Here is a 23,688-nt window from a genome sequence, read left to right as displayed (position 1 = left end):
ATTTTAGTCTAACCAATAATTGTTTATACTTGAAGAAAAAAAATCATTACATCCCCTCTTCACACCCGTTGATTTCGACCTTTGAGAAAGTGTGTGGTGAGCAGTTTAGATACATATGCAATGGCTGACAAATGGTTTTCAAGACAATTTAGCATTGTGTGAATGCTTGTTGTTAAAAAACCTAATGACAGACAAAACTATAAGGGTGATGAAGCCTGATAATGGTGGTGGGGGGGTAGTTCTCATGGATAATGTTGACTCTTCATGTAAAGTGCTGGATATTCTTAATACTTTGTTTAGGAATGAAGTTAACATCTTTTACAGGAAAATGGATTACAATTTGGTGGACATGATGTTTCAAGATTTCATTTCTATTGATGTTTTTGAGTTTGTTAATGCTGAAAAATATTTGATACCCTCTGTCTTTGGGATCCTCCCTGTTCAGACCTATTGTGGTGGCACACAGGTCTAAGACTGCATTTTTCGCTGAGTTCATTGATATTAAAAGTAAAAATATTCTCAATGGTTGTGAACATATATTACGAAACTCTAGGCATTTATTGACAAATCTGAATGAACTTACTTTTGATGCTAATATTTTGTTTGTGACTATCGATACAGTCAATTTATTTCTGTAATCTCAAAAAAAAAGAAGGATTAGAGTTGTGCACAGACATGTTGTATGAACTGATATATTTTGACCACAAGGACATGACTGTAACTAGAGAATTTATGGACATGGTATTTAAAAACAATTTTACCTTCTTTGAAGGTGAAGTTTTCCACCAGAAGACCAGTGTTGCGATGGGAGCTAAATGTGCTCCCATGTTTGCAAACACAGTGTTGGTAGCTTAAGAGACAATTTGTTTTTAAATCTCATTTTAGCACACTACATGTCTATTTTAGATGTCTTGATGACATCTTTATATTCTGGAAAGGGAATAAGGATAATTTGGATGGTTTTGTATCGCACCTCTGTGGGATTACTATTTGAAATTCACTTACACTGTATCCCTTGAGTGTATTAATTACTGGGACATTTCTATTTATAAAGATTTGGTAAATGAAAAATATTGCTCAACAATCTTTAGGAATGACACTTTTTCTAATGCATACCTACGTTACCATAGTTGCCACTCTCCCATTCAGAAAAAAAACATAGTTAAAAGGCAGATGATCTGTTTATCTAGACTTATTTCTGGGGATAAAGGTGAAATTGGGCATACTGGGGCAATGCAGTAATTGCCTCAAGTACACAGACAACCCTCTCCTCCTACCACCCAACACTACAACCTGTGAGAGATGCACTTACATAACCAAACTGGAAGCAAAGCTCTCTCCAGCCAAGGTTGTGCTAGACAGTCAAGAGGAGAAGGTTAACACCTGCACTATACCTCAAGCAACACATAGCCCTTCAAAACCCACACCACCAACACCCACACATAGTAACACTATGTGGAGGCCCTTAACATTAACCTGCCCAAGCAACAAGGACCTCCAAAGCTGATATGCAAACAAATACCAATCCCAACCAAAGTGACACATAGTTCAAATCACCAGTGTGCCACCCAACAACAGCCCCTAAGGCAAGACAACCTACCCAACACTTTAGTCATAGGTGACTCCATAGTCAGGTACACTGATGTCTCACTCATTAGGCTGATTAAGGAAAAAATTACTGTCAGCTGCCTGTAGGGAGCCAGGATCCACCACATAACCCATGCACTCAAGTCACTCCACAACAAGTACAAATATGACCCTGTCATTGTCCATGTTGGAGTGAATGACTTCAGATGTACCTTCCTGGTCTACATGAAAAGAGACATGGAGGAGCTCTTGGATCATGTGGCCCAGGCAGGTATGACCCTAGCCCTGAGTAGCATCCTGCCTTCACCCAGAATGATATCACAGTATAAGGATAAAATGACTGACTTCATCAATTGGCTAAGCTTCTTGTGTCATTCAAAGGGGATCCAGTATCTGTCTGCCTGGGACGACATGATCGACAAACCATGATGCTTTGCCAGAGATGGTCTGCACAAGTCGCCCCTGGGATTCCTGTTACTGGCTAAGGCTCTTGCCACCCCCATAGTGCCTTTTTTAGGCAAGGTTCAAAGGACAAAACCACCACTGTAACAGATAAAAGCATGCAAAATCTGAAGGCAATGCTACTCAATGCTAGAAGTCTAAACCTCAAAATACACTCTCTCGAAGCACTCCTAAAATGGCGAACATTGATATCTGTGCAGTAACTGAGACCTGGTTCAAGGCTCCAGAGAGCACCCATGCAATACCAGGCTACAACTCTAGCCACACTTTTCAGCCACCAAATCAGGACCGAAACACTAAAGGTGGTGGACTGTCCATATTCACCAAGGATATTCACACTTCAAGGTTAGTTGCCCAACACAATGCATCTGAAATACTACAGTTGCAACTAATGCTAGGTAAGACTGCAATCCAATTTGTAGCTTGCTACAAATCTCCCACCATGCCCCAAGATTCTCACTACACCTTTCTAACCATACTGGAAAATATTGAGATACAACCTAACACCCTAATACTGGGTGATTTCAACTACCCTGCCATTAATTGGGAAAACTACTCGGGTAGCAACACCTTTGCCCAACGGTTCTTGGAATTCATAAATTCCAATGTCCTGGATCCAGTAATCCATAGTCCCACCAGGGGCTCAAATATCCTTGATCTGATCATTACCAACATAGGAGATTGATGCTCCACACCAGTGGTCACCCCCTCGTTTGTCAGGTCTGACCATAGCTAATCACCCTTGATGTCCACGTCCCAGCCCCACCCCCCAGTAGGGAAATCTCCATAAAAATCTTCTCTAAAGCCAACTTCAGGCTACTCAATTCAGAAGTGACAAACTTCACGACACCCAGGCAGATGGGCACTGAAAGTTCGACAGCCGAATCCTACACTAAGGCACTGTACAAGCATATCCACGTGTGCATAAATCATGCCATTCCAAATAGAACAAAAAGATGCTCTCCTCCAAAAAAAGGAAGTTAATCTGGTGGTCCCTTGCCATAAACAAGTTATACAACAGAAGGAAGAAACTGTTGCAGAAAAGTGGAAAATCCCAGGATACAAAAAACCTCCCTTACCAGCCTCAGTAAGAAGCTGAGATCCCTCATAAAATCCTCCAAAGCTAGTTATGAAAACAAAATTGCCAAAGATTCCAAGGACAACCACAAGGCATTCTATAGTTATGTCAAGAATCTAAATGGTAATGCTCAGATCTGCTCTGAGCTACAACAGAATGTTAGATACAACTAAACTAAATATACTGATCCCAAGGATATTGCCAATATCCTAGCAGATCAATTCAGTCCCAACTTCACCCCCCCTCTCACCCCCTAAAGGGCCCATCTCAATACCAAAAGATTTCCAAATGCCAGAAATCACGGCCATGCAAAATGAACTGGCACCTCACCTAAGTGTCACAGCCTCACCTCAGGCTTCATGCCCAATGAGTGGCGCACAGCTACAGTTATCCCACTCCACAAGGGGGGATCCACCTTGGACCCCGGGAACTATCATCCCATCAGCCTGATGAGCCTGATCTGCAAAGCCATGGAACGCATTATCATGGAATTTATAAACAAATACATTGGCAACCTTCAAACACTGGACCCCACCCAGTTTGGTTTTGTGAAGGACCGATTTTGTCTCCTCAAGCTGATTGACTTCTTCGAATCAGTCTCCAGAGCCATGGATGATGGTAAGACGGTCCACACAGCCTACCTGGACCTCGCCAAGGCCTTCGACATCATCTTCCACTCTGGAATCATAGATAAACTTACTAAACTGGGCATTAATCCATACATCACTTGATGTGCTGCAAACTGGCTTACTGACAGAACCCACACTGTAAAAGTAGCTGACTCCAAATCCAGCTCCAGACAAGTGACAAGGGGAGTACCTCAGGGTTCAGTCCTGGGACTGCTCTTGTTTGGCATCTACTTCTCTGAAGTATAGGCTAAGACTGAGGGACTCTGGCTAACAAAGTTTGCAGATGACTGCAAACTGGGAGCCATTATTGAATCCCCAAGTGACGTGGATATTCTACAAAAGGGCCTTACAGAGACAAATGCTTGGTGCCAGAGCCATGGGCTCAAGCTCAATGCCAAGAAATGTAAAGTATCCCCTTCGGGGAAAAAACATATACCCATGAATTACCACATAAGTGGCAGTACACTAAACACTGAAAGTGTGTTAAGGGACTTAGGGACATAGGTGGACAGTGGTCTCACCTTCGATAACTACATTGTCACAACAGTCAGGAAATCCTTCTATGTGGCACATCTCATCACTTATGGCTTTTCTTCCACAAAAAAGGAGGTCATTGTCCCACTGTACTCATCCTTCATTAGAATCATTATAGAGTACAATACCCCATTTGGTATTTAACTCACAAGACACCTGCAACAGTTTAAAAGGCCGCTGAAATACCTCACTAAAAGAATCACAGACCTAAAGCAGATTCCTTATGCTGACCATCTAAAAAACTTTGCACATCATCTACTCAGAGGCGATCTCTGCTTAACATACAAGGCCATGTCTAACCCACAACTGTTGGACATGCTACACTTAAAGAAATCCCAGTCCCTCAGAGCCACATGCTCCAGGGATCTAAACCTGGTCATCACAATGAACAAAACATGGTGGAGGGATATATTCCTGTCCCAGAGACTCCCCGTACTCTGGAATAGACTGCCCATACATGTCAAACAGAGCACCTCTTTGGTCCTCTTCAAAAGGAACCTTGACGACTGGATGGGAGATAGGAAATTCACCCCAGGGATCACATCAATCAGTTTGCTAGAGAGGGTACTAGGGAAGTAAATGTCCTGGGTAGAAATAGCCGGGGAACTGTTATGGCTAGGCTTGTATAGGCCCTAGGGCCGTTAGCCTAGTACCGACCTATGAACCTATAATCCTATAATAACTTTCATTTTGAAATAAATAATTTGATTTCTATGTTCGTTGAGAGATAATATCCATGTGCTTTATTAGAGACATTAAAGAGCATTACTTGTCAAGAAAAAAATAATCGTTATGCTCCCATTTTAGAAGGTAACACAATTGGAACTTTAAAGAAGTTCCGGCGGAAGTGGACAACAACAATGTAATGAAGCAGGGTGCATTCATTATACCTTACAATAAAGAAGCGGAACTTTAAAGAAGTTACGGTGGAAGTGGACAACAACAATGTAATGAAGCAGGGTGCATTCATTATACCTTACAATAAAGAAGCGGAACTTTAAAGAAGTTCCGGCGGAAGTGGACAACAACAATGTAATGAAGCAGAGTGCATTCATTATACCTTACAATAAAGAAGCGGAACTTTAAAGAAGTTCTGGCGGAAGTGGACAACAACAATGTAATGAAGCAGGGTGCATTCATTATACCTTACAATAAAGAAGCGGAACTTTAAAGAAGTTCCGGCGGAAGTGGACAACAACAATGTAATGAAGCAGGGTGCATTCATTATACCTTACAATAAAGAAGCACACAAAATTAAGAACATTATAACTTCCAGTTGGCAATTTATTTTCATGGAAGAGCTTAAAAGGAAACTAGAGAAACTCCCCTTTTTTACATACAGTAGGGGTAGGAATATAAAGGAATTAGGTGAAATGGAAATACACATTAACAATGGTAGGTATAGATTAAAAATGTCAAAATGTGGTACAAGTTCAGTTTGTAGATACCTTAATGAAGGTCCATGTGTTGTGGTCAAATATTTTCACAAGACTACTAGTTGTCCAAGATTTAATTATAACTCCATGGAAATTATTTAAATTGCCACTTGTGTTTCATACAATGCATTTTATGTTGGTAACACTAAAAGGAAACTTAAGGATAGAATTTACGAACACCACAGAGATATAAGAAAACACAAGTCTACTAATGCTTTATACAGGCACTCCCTTGACTGTTTGAACTTCAAAAGATTTACTTTTTTTTGCAATTGACAGAGTTAAATTTAATGTTAGAGAGGGTCATGCAGAGAAATTTTTTACAATACAAAGAACTATGTTGGTAGATTAGATTGAATGCCACTAATCTGCCAGGTTTGAACGATAATTTTTCTTTAAAAGGTGTTTTAAATATGAGAAGGTAGTTTATGCATTTTTAATTCAATATTTAATATGTATCATATTTAAACATTGTAATATTTCATTATATTTTATTATATTTATAAGTTTTAAAACTGTTTTTATTTCAGTTTTATACCTATTATATTTATATTTTTATGTACTCAACAACAATGTTTTGAATCGGATTATTTATTGTTTTGTCTCCAATCAGTTCATTAATTAATCAAATCTTTGACATGTGATTGGTTTGCACTATACAAGTCAGCTGTTGTTTTTTTGTGATACACTGTGATAAAGTCCCATGGCAATGTTTCTGGGACCAAAGGGATTACTGTACATTACATTTTAGTGTTTTAAAAGTCAATAAAGTTCATGTTTTTTGGTGCTTCATGTTGTTACTGCCTGCATTTTGATTACTGTTTTACCTTTTTGCAACTAACTTGAGGAAAGCGTGGGGTATCTCAGGCATCTGGCTTGAAAATACTCCATCATTTTCTTGATGCCATGCTGCTGCATGTGGGGCAGCGTATGTGTTTCTCATGTACCACTGAGGAAAGGGGCAACATCTTGTAGGAATTCTTTGATAAATCCTTCTTTCCTGAAGTGCTGGGAGCCATAGACTGCACACACATTGAAATAAAGGCTGTTAGTGGGGAACTGGGAAGACAGTATGTCAACAGCAAAAGGTATTACCCTGTTAACTGCCAGGTGGTCTGTAATCCACAGGGTATCATCTACAATGCTTGCCAGCAGGCCACTGGGCAGTTATCATGACTAGAACATATGGCACACATGTAACATGTAGAATATCATCTACAATGATTGTCAGCAGGCCACCGGGCAGTTATCATGACTAGGATATATGGCACACATGTGACATGTAGAATATAATCGACAATGATTGTCAGCAGGCCATTTGGCAGTTATCATGACTAGGATATATGGCACACATGTGATATGTAGAATGTTGATTTTGGACATTTTACTGGTGATGCTGGATATGCTCTGAACCCCTGGCTAATGGCACCTATCAGAAATACAAAGAAGAAAGTGGATAAAGGATATGACTAGACCCAATCACAAAGAAGGATCATGATGGAGCATATGTTCAGGATGTTGAAGATACGATTTCACTGTCTGGACTCATCTGGTGAGATCCCACAGTAGGATCCTGGCACATATGCAGTTATTTTCAGTATGCACAGTGTGACACACTAACATACAAAGCAAACAGTTATAGTGTGTGTGGGTGGGGGGGATTGTAGGAGGAGCAGGCCCTAATATACCAGACAGTGGAATCTGAGTCAGATGAGAGGTTGTTAGAGGAACCAGGAACAGAGGATAAATGTGTTAGACAGAGGTGGGTGCAGTAGGGCTAGCAGCTTGTGCAGCAAAGCAGACTTACTGCAGTAAAAGTGATGCCCTCAGCCTGTGCTGTGCTTACTTATGCACAGGCTGCGCAGACTGTGCACCAGACATAGGCAACCAAGGAATAAAGTGCAAATGGCAGGGCACAGTTATCACTGTTTGCATGGGGGAGGGGAGGCAGCACAAGTGTGAATGTCTTTCACATTGAAATGTGAGTGCTCAGCACAATGAAAACAAGACTACACGTGTGTGTAGGGGCTTGGGTGGGGGGCATTAATGTAATATGCTTTATGAGGGACTAGCGTCACTGGATGCAGGAGGCACTGAGGGCTGTACTGGTGTGAGTGTGAGTGTGTGTGTGTGTGTGTGTGTGTGTGTGTGTGTGTGTGTGTGTGTGTGTGTGTGTGTGTGTGTGTGTGTGTGTGTGTAGGGGGCCTGGAACACAGCTTATGCAGCAGTTGCAGCACTTTTGATTAAACAACTATACAGATATAAGGCTGGACATTCTGTGTATGCATGTGCCCACGAGACCTGTCTCTTCCAGGAGATTTAATGGTCATACCGCACCCATAGCTACATGAAGGCATGCTGCATGACAGTGAATGACATCTTCTACCATATGTGCCCCTGCAGTGAATGCTATGACTCAGGAGACATTGTCTTCTAGCAATAGTGAACTTCCCAACAGATGTAGCCACGAATGAGCTAGTGCGTGACTGTGATGTTGGCTCTCTATGGCCACAGCAGCCACCATTTGTGGAACAAGTAGTAGAATGTCTTTGTGGATGATGTCAGATACATGGCAAGTGAGTATGAAAGGACATGGCACACTGTAGTATCTGATTCTCCAAAATTACACCCCACAACATCCCTTAAGATCAAATGACAAACAATTCCTTTTCATACACAAAACAAAAACATCTGCAGGATGGTCACTATACTCTAAAACCATAGCAAAAACCAGAAACTCACTGTTCAAGTCCTCTCCCAACCACTACATGTTAAAACCTTCTTTAAAAACATTCATAATTAACTCTAGGCTCTGTGCATGCTCCACACCAGGTTAGTCTTATCCTAAAATCCATTTCTGTCTTTTTTCCCACCTTTATTTTCTAACTGCAGTTTTGTCTCTCATCTTGTTTTCTTGCAGCCATCCTATCCCATCACTTCCTCCAGCTATAATAAGTTCATAGGTGATTACTAGGCTAACGGCACAAGAACCCTTACAAGCCTAACCAATAATACCCAGGATATGACAATGCTATATCTTAATTCCCCAGATACATGTTGGGTTACTATCAGGGTAGTGGGTCTTTGGGTGCTGGACCCCAAAGTCATTTTACAGGCTGCATCTGTCCATTATGGACATGTTCAGCACTCTGACACTGAATCTATGGTTCCCCATACACTTATCCAAATTATTTTTAAAGAGAGTAAGAGATGAGCTTTGTTTTATGAAGATGGGAAGTTTATTCCATAGACAAGGTAGTCTTTGGGATATGAATCTCTCTCTCCAGCAGCTTCTGTTAGAGTCACAAATAAAGTTCAGGTCCATGGAACGTGTAAATCTTGTTTAATTTTTCACATGAAAATGTAAAATTTTGATCAGGGCTGAGCAGAGAATGCCTTATAGATCAGGTATAAGTCACCTGTCAATAAATGATATGAGATGGGGTTAAGGGACAGGGCCTTTAGTCATCTGTATAAGTCACATGTCTTATGCTTTGCATTTTTTTTATTGAGAAACCTCTGAGGCCACTCCAATTGGTGTAAGTGCCTGGTTAGAAACATGCAGAAGGAAGCATTGTACTCAATTATGGGTCTGATGAGGGCCAAGTACAATGGCACTATGCTTTCCTTTAATCTTGATGCCATGCCTTACAAATTTGAGCCTCATAGAAGGATTTCCTCAGTACTACAGATACCTGGTGGTCATAGTTTAGGTTATTATCTACCTCTGTTCCTAGGTCCCTCACCACTGGACCTACATAAAGGAGTGTGCTATTAATATTATAATTTACAGGGCTATCTGCTTCACCAAAGGGTATGATTAAACATTATATAGTATTTGGTGTCAGACCATTGGTTTGTCATTTTTAGGCCTCTTTGTAGGATGTCAACATCCTTTAGGGATTTGATGATTACTCCCAGCTTACGGTCGTCACTGAACTTGATGAGCCAGAGGCCCCCTACATTGGTCTTCACTTCAGAGAAGTATATATCCAACAGGAGGGGTCCTGATACTGAGTCCTGTGGGACACTGCTAGTAACAGATTTCTTATCGGAAGTGGATTTGCCTTGCTGGACAACATGTGTCCTGATAGTAAGCAAGTTTGCTATCTACCTGATGATATAGTGGTTTAGGTTTAATGCAGTAAGTTTAGCTATGATCCCCAAGTGGGGGATTGTGTCAAAAGTTTTGGCTAGGTCTAGATAAGCAGTTTGTACTGTTTTACACTCATCCAGGGTCCTTGTGACTTTCTTAATGAAGTCTACCAGAATGGAGTTTGATGGGGGGGCTCTAGGTTAGGTTTAATACTAAAAAAGATCATTTTGTGGTCAGATTTTACCAGGGAAGAGTTGCACAGGTGGGAGCAGCATCCCTCCATGTTATTGAGTACTAGGTCTAGGATATTTATACCTCTAGTTGGGGAGCTAACTAGTTGCTCCAGGGTATTTGCATTGAGAAAGTCCAAAAACCTCTTAGCAAGTGAATTATATATTATATAAGTCTCCCAGTTTATGAAGGGGTAGTTGAAGTCACCCATAAGTATGGTATTAGGCTGAATGTTAAGCGATTCCAGTAGGTTTAGGCAAGAGGTGTGGTTTTCTAGACTCAAGTTAGGGATCTGTAGTTAGCAAGGATATGATAGGGGGTCACACCTATGGTTAGCTGGGCATGGAGCAGATCAAGTGAGTCATGTTGTTGGACTTGTCTAGCAGTGTACTTGTCCTTTATGAACACTGGGACCCCTTCTCCCTTAATTTTATCCTGAGCTGAGGGGGATCAAAATGTATGAAAGGCATTGTAGCCTTTGATAGCCAGGGTAATCCCCAGAGTTCTAAACAATGTTTCCATGACTGCACATATGTCTGCATTCCAAGAGTGCAGAGTGCTTCCAGGGAGTGCAGTTTCTTATTTAAACCACTAGCATTGAGCAACAGTTCCTTTAGGTGGTCATGTGTGATTTTTGTTATGTTGGAGGGTTTAACAACCTGGCTTAGCATAAAAAAGGCACTAGGAGGAGAGATAAAGTTTTGTCAGTATCTGGAAACCAAGTGATGACAAGTGCAAACCATCTCTGGCAAAGCAGTGTAGTTTTTCAATCATGTCCCTCCATGCTGACAGATATTGGAGCCCCTTATTGTGACAACAGAATCTAAACTGTTGAAGTCAATCATTGTTTGATGGTACTGTGGCATCACCATTGTTGAAGATAGGATGCCACTCAAGGCTAGATTCATACCAACCTGGGACACACATTCAGAGAGCTCCATCATGTCTGTCTTCATATAGTCCAGTGAGGTACATCGTAGGTCATTTGTACCCAAATGGACTATGACCGTGTCATGCTGGTACTGTGGCATCACCATTGTTGAAGATAGGATGCTACTCAAGGCTAGATTCATACCACCCTGGGACACACATTCAGAGAGCTCCATCATGTCTGTCTTCATATAGTCCAGTGAGGTACATCGTAGGTTATTTGTACCACATGGACTATGACTGCGTCATGCTGGTACTGTGGTACTGTGGTATCACCATTGTTGAAGATAGGATGCTACTCAAGGCTAGATTCATACCACCCTGGGACACACATTCAGAGAGCTCCATCATGTCTGTCTTCATATAGTCCAGTGAGATACGTTGCAGGTCATTTGTACCACATGGACTATGACCACGTCATGCTGGTACTTCGTTATCATTTTTCTTATCAACTGTTCCTCTCTCCTTCCTTACAACCATCTTTTCCATGATTGAAAACAATCTTCACTACCTCTCAGCTCTGGCACACTTTGTACACTTAATAACCCCTTTTTTAAGTATCCACTGTTTCTTTTATCTCTCTTGAATTCATATAATTTCCCTACTTATTTTACCATTGATTTTGTCTTTCTGTCTTTACCTCTTCTAATTTAAACAAATTAAGCTTGGTTCTCTCAGTAGAATATCTTACTATTTCTTTGGTTACTCTGTATTTATTGTATTATACTTATAAAAATGACATCCTTTGCAACATTGTTATATTATGATGTAGTTGTAGTAATGGCAATCCATATCAAATGTTTATATTCATTATATGCTACTGGTTCACTGTCATGTAATATGGAATATGTTGGAACTTTTCTCCAGAGACCTCCACTGAACATGGCTTATTGCCCAGTAAGAAATTTCTTGTAAACAGATGTAAAATAAATAAATAAATAAATAAATAACTATTTATTCTGCCAAAATATTCACACTTACAGGACATGCACTCCCAGAGGTCATCTTTCACACCCTCCATTAGCCTTATCATCTTTAAAGCGGCTAAAGTGGTACTAACCTGTGTCGCCATGATGGCCTTTCACATATGTTTGGTCATAGCCACTGGTAGAGCAACCTCAGGGGTGAGTTGTAACCATGTCTCCAAAGACTACTAATGCCCATCCCTTGTATGTACCCTCCCCCTTTCCAATGAGTCTACTGGAAGATTCTCACAGATGTCCCGTAGGGTGTACTCTACTTTTCTGACTGTTAGTGTCCTGCCATTACTATGTGATGTGTGTGTTTCCTGAGTGCCTGAAGCCAGAGACACTGTGTCTATGGCCTGTACAGAGGAGTCAGCGGTCACATTCCCTGTATCTAGTACACACTCTGTACTCCCTTACTGTGCCAGGTCACATTCAATGTCATCATCAGAGGTTTGTGATCCTCCACTGTTTTACAGCAGTAGTTATACAATGATGGGGATAGTGAATCACCTGTGAAGACAGCAAAACAATACCGTGTGCAAGTATAAATCAGCACCAGAAACATGCACCAAAATCATATGTAGCAATAGTAGAGTATGCAAACCAAACATTTAAATTCAGCACCTTGTGCAAACAGGCATGCTGTCTGAATCCCTAATGTTCCTATATAACCCAAAGCAAGTAGCTTGGCCAGTGAGTCAAGGGACAAAGAGAATTAAGTATACTGTTATAGAGGAAGACTGCGATATACCCTGGGCATTTTCAAGGGATATATTTAGTGCATAATGACCTTCTGCATCAATGTCTAGTACCATACTGAGGGATGTTATTCAGGTGTCAGTGGCTCTGAGAGAGGCCAGAAACTCCTCTGCTTCCATCAGAGCTAGTTTGACCAATAGCCAACGTCCCACCGGCTTACCTTCCTACACCAGGTGAAAGCTTTTTTCCATAGCACATGTAACTGTGGTTATAGCAGATCACTTCATAAGTACAGTCCTGGTCAACTACAGCATTGTCTACCATCTTTTCATGCATGATCTCAGTAGGACCAGTTGGCAGAATCTTACCCAAACAGCTATTGGCCATGGATATGGAGGGCCTGAAGTAGCGTTTTATTTTCTGCTTTTGAGAACTTTGTTTCATGCCTGACTTTCTCAGCAGAATCACTGCCCTTCTTTCTGTTATCTGTATGAGGCGTTATTGCTCTCTAGGTATTGAAATAGTGATACTAGCATGGTGCTCATGAGTGCCCCAGGAAGACCCTTACCAGTCTATTGTTTCCCTTGTCCATATACCAACCCACTAGTCTGTCTGACAGCCATATTTTATTCAGTTTTCCTAATATCAGGTCCATACTATTAATGAAAAAAATGTCACCGACCCACACTGTGACAGCGTTGACATTTCCACTCACCACGGTGACAAGAGTGTTTCATGTCATTGTTAAATAGAGTAGTGCACATGTGATCATGTGATACAGCACAAAGCCATACAGAAGGCAATGGTCTGACACAAAATGCTACTGCAAGGCCAGCCTGTATGTCTTCACATGTATCCTTAGTACTTCCTGCTGGGTATGTTTCCCATTCTGCTTAAGAATCCTTCAGCACAACAATTGCCTTACCCTTCTACTACCAGTCTCCCTTCTCCACTCTGCAACTCATAAATGTAATGCCAAAGCAACTTTATTACATGGTTAAGTAACACAAAACCTAACAGCAGCTACACTTGAAAAGAGGAAACTGAAAAAGTAACCTTTATCTTATAGAAGCTGGGTTCCAGTGTCTCTAGGTAATCACATAGTACAGTCACCTGTAACAGCGTCTCACCTTATTGCCACACTTACTGCCTCCCCTCTTGCTTATATCACCTAAATTTGAATGTCTAAATCCAGTGATTATGCAAATGAGGGTTCAATTAAATCATCTCTTTGAATTGTTCAAGTTATTATTTACTGTTATTGGCCAAACTTTTCTTCAGTTCTCGATAATGCTGTGTACATGCCCAGGCACTTGCAGGCAGCACTGTACATAAGCAATTCACCCCGTGACTCAGAGGGGGGTGTATGTAATTCCACTTCTAACCTAATGGAAATAAAGAGTTTCTGTACTGTAAATATTGCAGACATGGTGAATAAGCAGAGGCAACATTACAGTGCTTCACTCCTTACAGTTCAATCTTCAAGTACTAGAATACAGTACACACCTGCCACAGGTCACACAGGTGAGTTACCCCATACTGAGTGGTAGCTGGCAAACTGGAATATGGGTGTGGTCATGAGATAGTGAACACATTTTTCTACTAATTCGATGAGAAAAGCATATCTTCTGAAGATGACCAAACTGTACCCTACAAGGCTCAGGCTGGTTTGTGGAGGAATTGAAAATATTCCTGTATCAACTCTACTGTGACCACAGCTGACAGCTACTAGAGGAAAGGCATGAGAGCCCCCAGTATAAACCTGAGACCTGGAATGATGTGGCAAAGGTTATTACAGGTGAGATGTGCATCCTGCACACCTGTGAGCAGTGTTATCATCACTAGGTGAGCTGTGCATCCTGCACACTGGTGAGCAGTGTTACCATCACTAGGTGAGATGTGCATCCTGCACACTGGTGAGCAGTGTTACCATCACTAGGTGAGATGTGCATCCTGCACACTGGTGAGCAGTGTTACCATCACTAGGTGAGATGTGGATCCTGCACACTGGTGAGCAGTGTTACCATCACTAGGTGAGATGTGCATCCTGCACACTGGTGAGCAGTGTTACCATCACTAGGTGAGATGTGCATCCTGCACACTGGTGAGCAGTGTTACCATCACTAGGTGAGATGTGCATCCTGCACACTGGTGAGCAGTGTTACCATCACTAGGTGAGATTTGCATCCTGCACACTGGTGAGCAGTGTTACCATCACTAGGTGAGATGTGCATCCTGCACACTGGTGAGCAGTGTTACCATCACTAGGTGAGATGTGCATCCTGCACACTGGTGAGCAGTGTTACCATCACTAGGTGAGATGTGCATCCTGCACACTGGTGAGCAGTGTTACCATCACTAGGTGAGATTTGCATCCTGCACACTGGTGAGCAGTGTTACCATCACTAGGTGAGATGTGCATCCTGCACACTGGTGAGCAGTGTTACCATCACTAGGTGAGATGTGCATCCTGCACACTGGTGAGCAGTGTTACCATCACTAGGTGAGATGTGCATCCTGCACACTGGTGAGCAGTGTTACCATCACTAGGTGAGATGTGCATCCTGCACACTGGTGAGCAGTGTTACCATCACTAGGTGAGATGTGCATCCTGCACACTGGTGAGCAGTGTTACCATCACTAGGTGAGATGTGCATCCTGCACACTGGTGAGCAGTGTTACCATCACTATAGTGACATGAAGCAATGCCATTCTGACTTCCTTGACTGATAGGGCGGTTAAGTTTAAGCTGCTGCACCACATATGTAGTGTAAATAGCCTTGTCTTACCTACACACACAAATATCAGTGTGTAGCATCCACAGATGTTATACTGTTTGTCACTCCATAGCCCTAGAAGCAATACCAGGCAATGCACAGCTGCACAGGAGAGGGACAGAGTGCCTTACAAAGCACTGGGTTGAGTGCACCTGATTAATACAGTACATGTTTAAATATTAACACAACTGTGAACAGGTATCCATATTGCAGGAAGACTTATGAATCTGTTGACATATACCTGTAGTTTGCCACTGTAAGTTTTGCCTGGTATTGAAAATTCTGTGCTTAGTTTCATAGTTCAAAGTTAGCAGTATGACAGTTTGATGCTATTATTGTGTGCATAACTATAGGTTTCAATGTAATTGTTCATATTCATAGGTTCAGAGATGCAAACTAGGCTAATGATCAATGGGGTGTTTATAAGCCTAGCCAAGCATCTGAATTGGATCCCAAAAGTTTATGTGCCTTAGAAGTTATTTTAAGAGGTATATGTAACCTAGATCAAGATTTACAGGCTGCTTCTGTCCATTAGAGACACAGGTGCTAGAGCTGGGGTGCATTTCCAATTTCCTATTCACTGGTCCAGATTTCTGTTAAGTAGCATTAGAGAAGAATTCTGCTTCACATGGATGGGAAACATGTCTCAGAGAAGGGGAATTCTCTAAGACATATACTTTTCTCTCCATCATGTCCTAATTATGTCACAAGCAGAGTTTAAATCCATAGATCAAGCAATTCTGATACTATTAATTTTGTGGATATGCAAGAGGTCCATCAGAGTGAGATCCAGGGTTAACCTGTATAACAGGTAAAGATCACCTCTCATCAATCTGTAGCAAACAGGTACAAAGATAAGGCTTTTAGGTGATCTGCATAGGGCATGTTATTTACGTCTTATATTCTTTTTGTGAGGAACCTCTATGGATGCTCCAGTTGTTGTATATGCCTGGTCAGAAACATACTGCGGGGGGGGACTACTCAATAATGCACCTAATCAGGGCCAAATACAGTGGAACAATGACGTCCTTGGACCTCAGTGGCAAACCCCTACTTATAAGTTGAGCTACACAGAATGATTGCCTTACTACCTTAGACATATGTTGATCAAAAGTCAGTTTACTATCTACATACGTACTCAAATTCCTGACCACTGGTTCTACTCTTAGGAATGTGTTATCAATGAGGAACTCTCCTAGGATGGCTGACTTCCCAATGGATACTATTATGCATTTCTTGGCACTAAGTCATGGCTTCTGCATCACTCATTTGCCTGTGTTAGTCCTTCCTGTAGGATGCTGGTGTCTTAGAGGGATTCTATGACTAATCCTAGCCTTCAGTCATCTGCAAACTTGATCAGACAGATGCCCCTGACACTAGCCTTGACTGACTTTAAAGAAGCAAATGCCAAAGAGGAGTGGAATCAGCAGAGAGCCCTGAAGGACTCCACTAGTGACCAACCTGTTTGTAGAGGAGGTCTCCTCTATCCTAACCTTCTGGATCCTATCTGAGAATTAGCTGGCTATCCAGCATGTAACATGGGTTTATACATATATTCCATGAGTTTGTTTACAATGCCCGAGTGGGGTATTGTATCAAATGCCTTGTTAAGGTAGGCAGAATCCAGCATTTTGCCCTTATCCATTGCCTTGGTGATCTTCACAAAGAAGTCCACCAGGCTGAGTATGCAAGATCTTTGCTTGACAAAACTGGACTGGATCCAGACTTTTGAATGTTTTAAATGTCCTTATTAATCATTTCCATGATAAGCCTTTCCATGGCTTTGCATATGTGACTGGTCAGACTTATGGGTTTTTAGTTCCAGGGGTCTGTTGAGGGCCTGCCTTTATGCAGAGGGATGACAGCCATACCTCTCAACTTCTTAGAGCAAGAAAACTGGACAAAGCTATAAATGAAAGTGGGCCAAAGGCCCAAAAATAGGGACAATTTAAAATATTGCTCTTACAAACTTAGAAAGTTGGTAGAATAGCAGGTTTTGCATTAGCATGAATTTTCTGAAGGGTATGAAGTCTGAAACTCAAATGTCTGTCATTATTTTCTAACTTTAGTCTTTAATGATTTGCCACTGATTTGCCAGAAAACCACAATTTTATGAAAAGAGGACCAAAAATATGAGGCAAAAATATGGACATTCTGCAAAAATCTGTACAGTTGAGAGGTATGAAGCTGCAGTTCTCGATATGAGAGGCACATATCTTGTCTGGAGGATGTGGCTACATAGTGACTCCAGTGGTCCTGATAGGGCATAATTCAGGCTGTTTTGGAGGCATCCTGGGATATTATTGGGTCCCATCAGTGCACTCTTCTTGGGCTTAGATAGTATATCTAGGGCATGCTCCCTAGTGATAGTTGGGGGAGATTTGTTCAATAGTATTTACTGGGGGGTGGCCAGAAGGGAGAGGGGGTAAAACTGGAGCTGAATATTCTGGCCAGCAGACTTCCTATATCTTCCAGGTTCATGTAGGTGGCTCCATTTACAATCAATCCTGCACACTGCTTTGTGTTGCCTTTCAGGTTTTGGACATAGCTAAAGAAAGCCCTGTGGTTGTTCTTGGCCTGGAGGCTATCTTTAGTTCAAATTTGGCATTAGTAAACACAATCTGCCCTCTTATTTGTCTGCATAAGTAGCTCAATTCATTAAGGTATTGTCTTTTGGAGTGTATGCCCTAATGCATATAGATTTGATTCTGACCCCCCCCCCCCCCACACACACACACATACACACCTTGGTTGTGTATCCTGCCACCATTCATAATTTGGTGTAGGTGCTTGTTGTAGCGTTAAGTAAAGTACCAATAATATTATAAGGGAAAAAATATGCATGAGCTTCATGTTTTCCTTGCATGTGTACTTTTCCCCCACTCTCTTTCTTGCTATCCTTTGCATTATAAACATTTATTTTATTTTTCTTTATCTTGTTTTTCTCTGTTTATTTTACGGTTATGTATAACAGCATCTAGACTTGCACCCATCACTCCAGTAAGGGCTGAAAGTCAACCCCACATGTGACACCACCATCCACCCCATCTGTGAGCCTGCGTGTCAAGATTGTCTCCTCAGCTCAAACATCAGCTGCAGGTGACAAACTAGCCAGCCCTGTATCAGAATTTGGGGCTTTTCTCCCAGCTAGTAGAAGTGGAAGTGGGGTGGGTGAACCTTTAGAACACATCAACAGCTGCCCCACATTGTAGGTGTGTTGAATGGCTGATAGCTATAAGCCCATATTGGTAATCTATAGAGCATCTGTCAGGAGCTCATTGGCTCCTGCATGTGAGCCAAGGTCCCATAGTGAGGAAGCCAAGAGTCTGGGCCAAGATCCCATGGTGAGGGAGACAAGGACTGATAGTAAATTCCCGCTAGGTGGCGGCTGGAAGTCATGTCAATTGAGCAACCACATCCTGATCTCCCCTTTGTGTCCATATGTTAGAAGTCTACATCTCAAAATGCACTCACTCGAAGTACTCCTTAAAATGGAGAACATCATCATTTGTGCTGTAACAGAGACCTGGTTCAAGGCAGCAGAAAGCACCCCTGCACTACCAGGCTACAACTCATTCCACACCTTTTGGCCCCAGAACTTGGACCAAAGTTCCAAAGGCAGTGGTGTTTCCATATTCATAAAGTATGCGCACACCTCCAGACTGGTAGCCCAACATAATGCATCTGAGATACTTCAGGTGCAGCTAACATTGGGTAAGACAGAGATTCAGATCCTAGCCTGCTATAGGTCCCAACCATGTCCCAAGATTCACACTCCACATTCCTAAGCACCCTGGAAAACATTAGGGTCCAACCTAACACTCTCATACTGGGTGACTTCAACTACCCCTCCATTAACTGGGAAAACTTCTCATGTACCAATACACTTGCCCAACGCTTTCTGGAATTCATTAATTCCAATGCCCTGGACCAGCTCATTCTTACCCCCACTAGAGGTAGCAACATCTTTGACCTGGTCATTACTAACATGGGCGATCATTGCAATAGTCAACTCCTCCCTGGTTAGATCCAATCACAAGCTAATCACCTTTGAATTCCACATCCCCCCCCCCCCAACAAAGGTAACCATCATGAAAAACTTCTCCAAAGCTAACTTTGGGCTCCTAAAAACAGAGGTGGCTAATTTTATGGCACCCATGCAAATGGAGAATAGTTGCATGACCGCCATATCATACACCAATGCACTGTATGAACACGTACACAAACACATGGATCTTGCCATACCCAATAGAACTAAGACGCTCTCCTCAAAAAAAAGGAAGCCAATCTGGTAGTCCCCTGCCCTAAACAAACTCTACAACAGTATAACCCTTAACCTTTCTCTCTATGAATCCTGCTAACTATGCTTGTGAATATTCTTATTTTTTAACTCTCTTTACAATTTTATCTTGTATACTCCTGTGTTTTATTGTAACTGAACTTGTACAATGCTTTCTTGGAGCTTTTCTCCTCGGGCCTCCACTGAAAATGGGTCATGCTGGCCCAGTGGACTTCCCCGGTAACCAGACTGGAAAATAAAATAAATAAAATAAAACAGAAGGAGGAAACCGATGCGGAATATGGCAAAGTCCCAAGACTGGAAAAACTCCCTTATCAGCCTCAGCAAAAGGTTGAGATCCTTCATTAAATCCTCTAAAGCTAGCTATGAAAACAAAATTTCAGCAGATAGTAAAGACAACCACAAGGCCTTCTATAGTTATGCAAAGAATCTCCATGGCAATACCCAGATTTGCTCTGAGCTACTGCACAATGGTACCTTCTATACCGAGCCAACAGATATTACAAATATACTGGCGAACAGATTCAGTGCTAACTTCACCCCCCCAAAGGACCAATCACAATACCAGTAGATTGACAGGCACCCAGTATTACTGCTGCACAGGTTAAAACAGCACTGTCCAAGGCCAATAATACAGGTTCTATGGGACCTGATAGTATCCCTGGCTGTGTTCTACATGAACTACAGAGTGAACTGGCACATCACCTGTGTGCCTTATTCAATCACAGACTCACCTCAGGCTTTGTCCCTACCGAATGGTGCACTGCTACAGTCATCCCTCTCCACAAAGGAGGAGTGATTACAGACCCTGGGAACTATCGCCTCATTAGCCTGATGAGTCTGATATGCAAAGCTATGGAACACATCATCATGGACCTAATAAACAAGGATATAGGGAATCTCCAAACTCTGGATCCTACACAGTTTGGTTTTGTGAAGAGTAGATCATGCCTGCTCAACTTGGTTGACTTCTTTGAGTCAGTCACCAGAGCTTTGGATGAAGGTAACGTGGTTCATACAGCCTACCTTGATCTGGCCAAGGCCTTTGATACCATTCCCAACTCAGAAAGCATAGAAAAACTTACTAAGCTAGGCATCAACCCGTTTATCACTAGGTGGGTTGCAAACTGGCTCACAGATAGAACCCACAGTGAGAAAATAGCTGACTCCAAGTCAGACTTCCGACCAGTCACAGGTGGAGTCTCACAGGGTTCGGTCCAGGGTCCTCTTCTGTTTGGTATCTACTTCTCGGAAGTCCAGACCAACACGAAGGGACTCTGGCTGACAAAGTTCACAGATGATTGCAAGTTGGGAGCTATTATTAACTCCCCAAGTGATGCTGACATCCTACAGAAAGGCTTCAATGAGACCAGCGACTGTTGTCAGAACCATAGCCTTAAACTCAATACCAAAAAATGTGTCTTCATCACCTTTGGGAAAAACCCGGTTCTCTTGAATTACCAAATTGATGGCAGTCCACTGAACACAGAAGGCGTTATAAGAGATCTGGGAACACAGGTTGACAGCAACCTCTCTTTTGACTACCACGTTGCCACTGTGGTCAGAAGGTCCTTCTATGTGGCACATCTCATTACTAAGGGTTTTGCATCCAGGAAGAAAGAGGTCATTGTCTCCCTCTACTCTTCCCTCATTAGGCCAATCATCAAGTACAATGCCTCATTTGGCATGTGTCTCACTAGACACCTGCAAAAAATGGAGAGGCCACAAAGTACCTCACAAAGAGGATCCTAGGCCTTAAACACTTGTCTTATATGGATGGACTAAAAAAACTCCAACTATTCTCTGTCTCATATCGCCTACTTAGAGGCGATCTCTGCTTGACTTACAAAGCCATATCTGACCCAGCTCTGTTAGAAATGCTACATCTAAAGAAATCCCAATCCCTCCACACCACATGCTCCAGAGACCTCAACCTCATTACCACAATCAACATGACATGCTGGAGGGACAGGTTCATAACCCAGAGACTCCCCATGCTCTGGAATAGACTTTCCATACATGTCAAGCAGAGCACCTCACTGGCCCTCTTCAAGAGAAATCTTGATGATTGGATGGGAAATAGAAAATTCACCCCAGGGATCACTCCAGTGGCTCTACCTGACAAAGGCACTAGGAACTAAGGTTGGGTGGCACAATGTCAGGGTAATCCTATGGGCTAGGCTTGTAAAGGCTCAAGGGCCATTAGCCTAGTACACACCTATGAACCTATATCTGCCAGTAGTGTAACAAGGTTGGGGTGAAGGGGGCAACAGGCCCAGGTGGATACAAAGTGTTGGAGGCACAATCAGGAGTTCTTGCAGCATGCATTTCTATGTACCAAAATGGTACTTGAGCAGTTTAAGTAACAGTTTCTGCTTCATCCCTACTAAAACTGCATTACCATAATTATTTTTCTCCATCCTTAACTCTGCAGGTGACATATGTATATATATATATATATATATATATATATATATATATATATATATATATATATATATATATATATATATATATATATATATATATATATATATATATATATATATATATATATATATATATATATATATATATATATATATATATATATATATATATATATATATATATATATATGTGTGTGTGTACATATTATACAGACACACAAAGACACATCTCTTCTTTCACTCTGTAAATATATATATATATATATATATATATATATATATATATATATATATATATATATATATATATATATGAGTGGATTCAAATTTCAAAGCCTCAAAATGTCGAATCAAAAAAAAGTATGCCAAAATCTAAAAGTTAAAAAATATATAAAAAAAAAATACTGAATCTCTCATAATATCCGGAAAAATACAAAGACACAACACTACTTGTGCTACGGAACAAGTACATACAAAAAAAACAAAAACAGATAAAACTATTAATCCCTCCAGCCTATTAGCAGAGGCAAGCTCCTGTACCTTGGGCTACTTAAATATATCAGATGCTGAATAGCACTGAACTATATTTTCCACTACAGTACAGCAAATTAAATTGTAATGGAATACAAGATTAACAGTACAACAGGCCACATTGAAGCACATATCATTATATTTACAGTTTCTTGTTTTTTGTGTTGATTCCTTTGAGTGCTACACAAAATAACACACACACACACACTCACACATATATAAAAAACATGGGCACATAACACACAAAAATATTTTATCCCACCTTCCTGACATCCATTCTGGTTGTTCCTTTTCAGCTCATGTTCTATCATTTTCAGCTGATGTTCTGCTCACTACTTACTTCTCACTTTCTTCCTTGCTTTCATACATACCCATTTTGTCCCTTTAATTTCGTCATACACTAGAAGGCAACATCAGTATAACGACTGTTTCAGGCTTTTACATGATTTCTTCCTCTTGCCGTTTCATTGTGCATGTGATTGTGCTAAGTATCAGCGAGATGAGTATACGACTAAAATTCAATTCTTTTCCTTGGTTTCCTTGGAGCTGTACCTCAGTAGTACATGCTGTTACAGCAGACTCTGCTACAGCCGTGAGCAGGATATTTAATAGGTTTCCCATCTTGCACTAATCTCCTTTACTATTAATTGTTAATTAGCTCAAGGTCTCGTTTGCAGAAACAAGGTAAACATTTGTGGGCCAGCTGTGACCATCTTGTTTCTGAATCCCAGGGTCTGTTTCAAATATTCAAATAAAATGTCTATAACATTTTCATATCATCCACAGGCCACATAATAAAGCCACGTTTAACGCACTGTCAATATCTGCAACCAAAGGTTATATCCCTGCTTATGGGGAGATTGCATACACTACAATCAGGATTGTAACTGCAGGGCAAAAACCCTTAGCCTTTTCTCAATTCACTGTGTTTGCAAAATTCAAAAACATGTTAGAGGGAATACAGTGCATCTTAGTAAGTTACATTAAGACATCTGTAATAA

Source organism: Protopterus annectens, chromosome 11.part0, assembly GCF_019279795.1.
Source record: "Protopterus annectens isolate FY-2018-M chromosome 11.part0, PAN1.0, whole genome shotgun sequence".
NCBI classification, from domain to species: Eukaryota; Metazoa; Chordata; order Ceratodontiformes; family Protopteridae; genus Protopterus; species Protopterus annectens.
Note: the sequence above shows the minus strand (reverse complement) of the source record.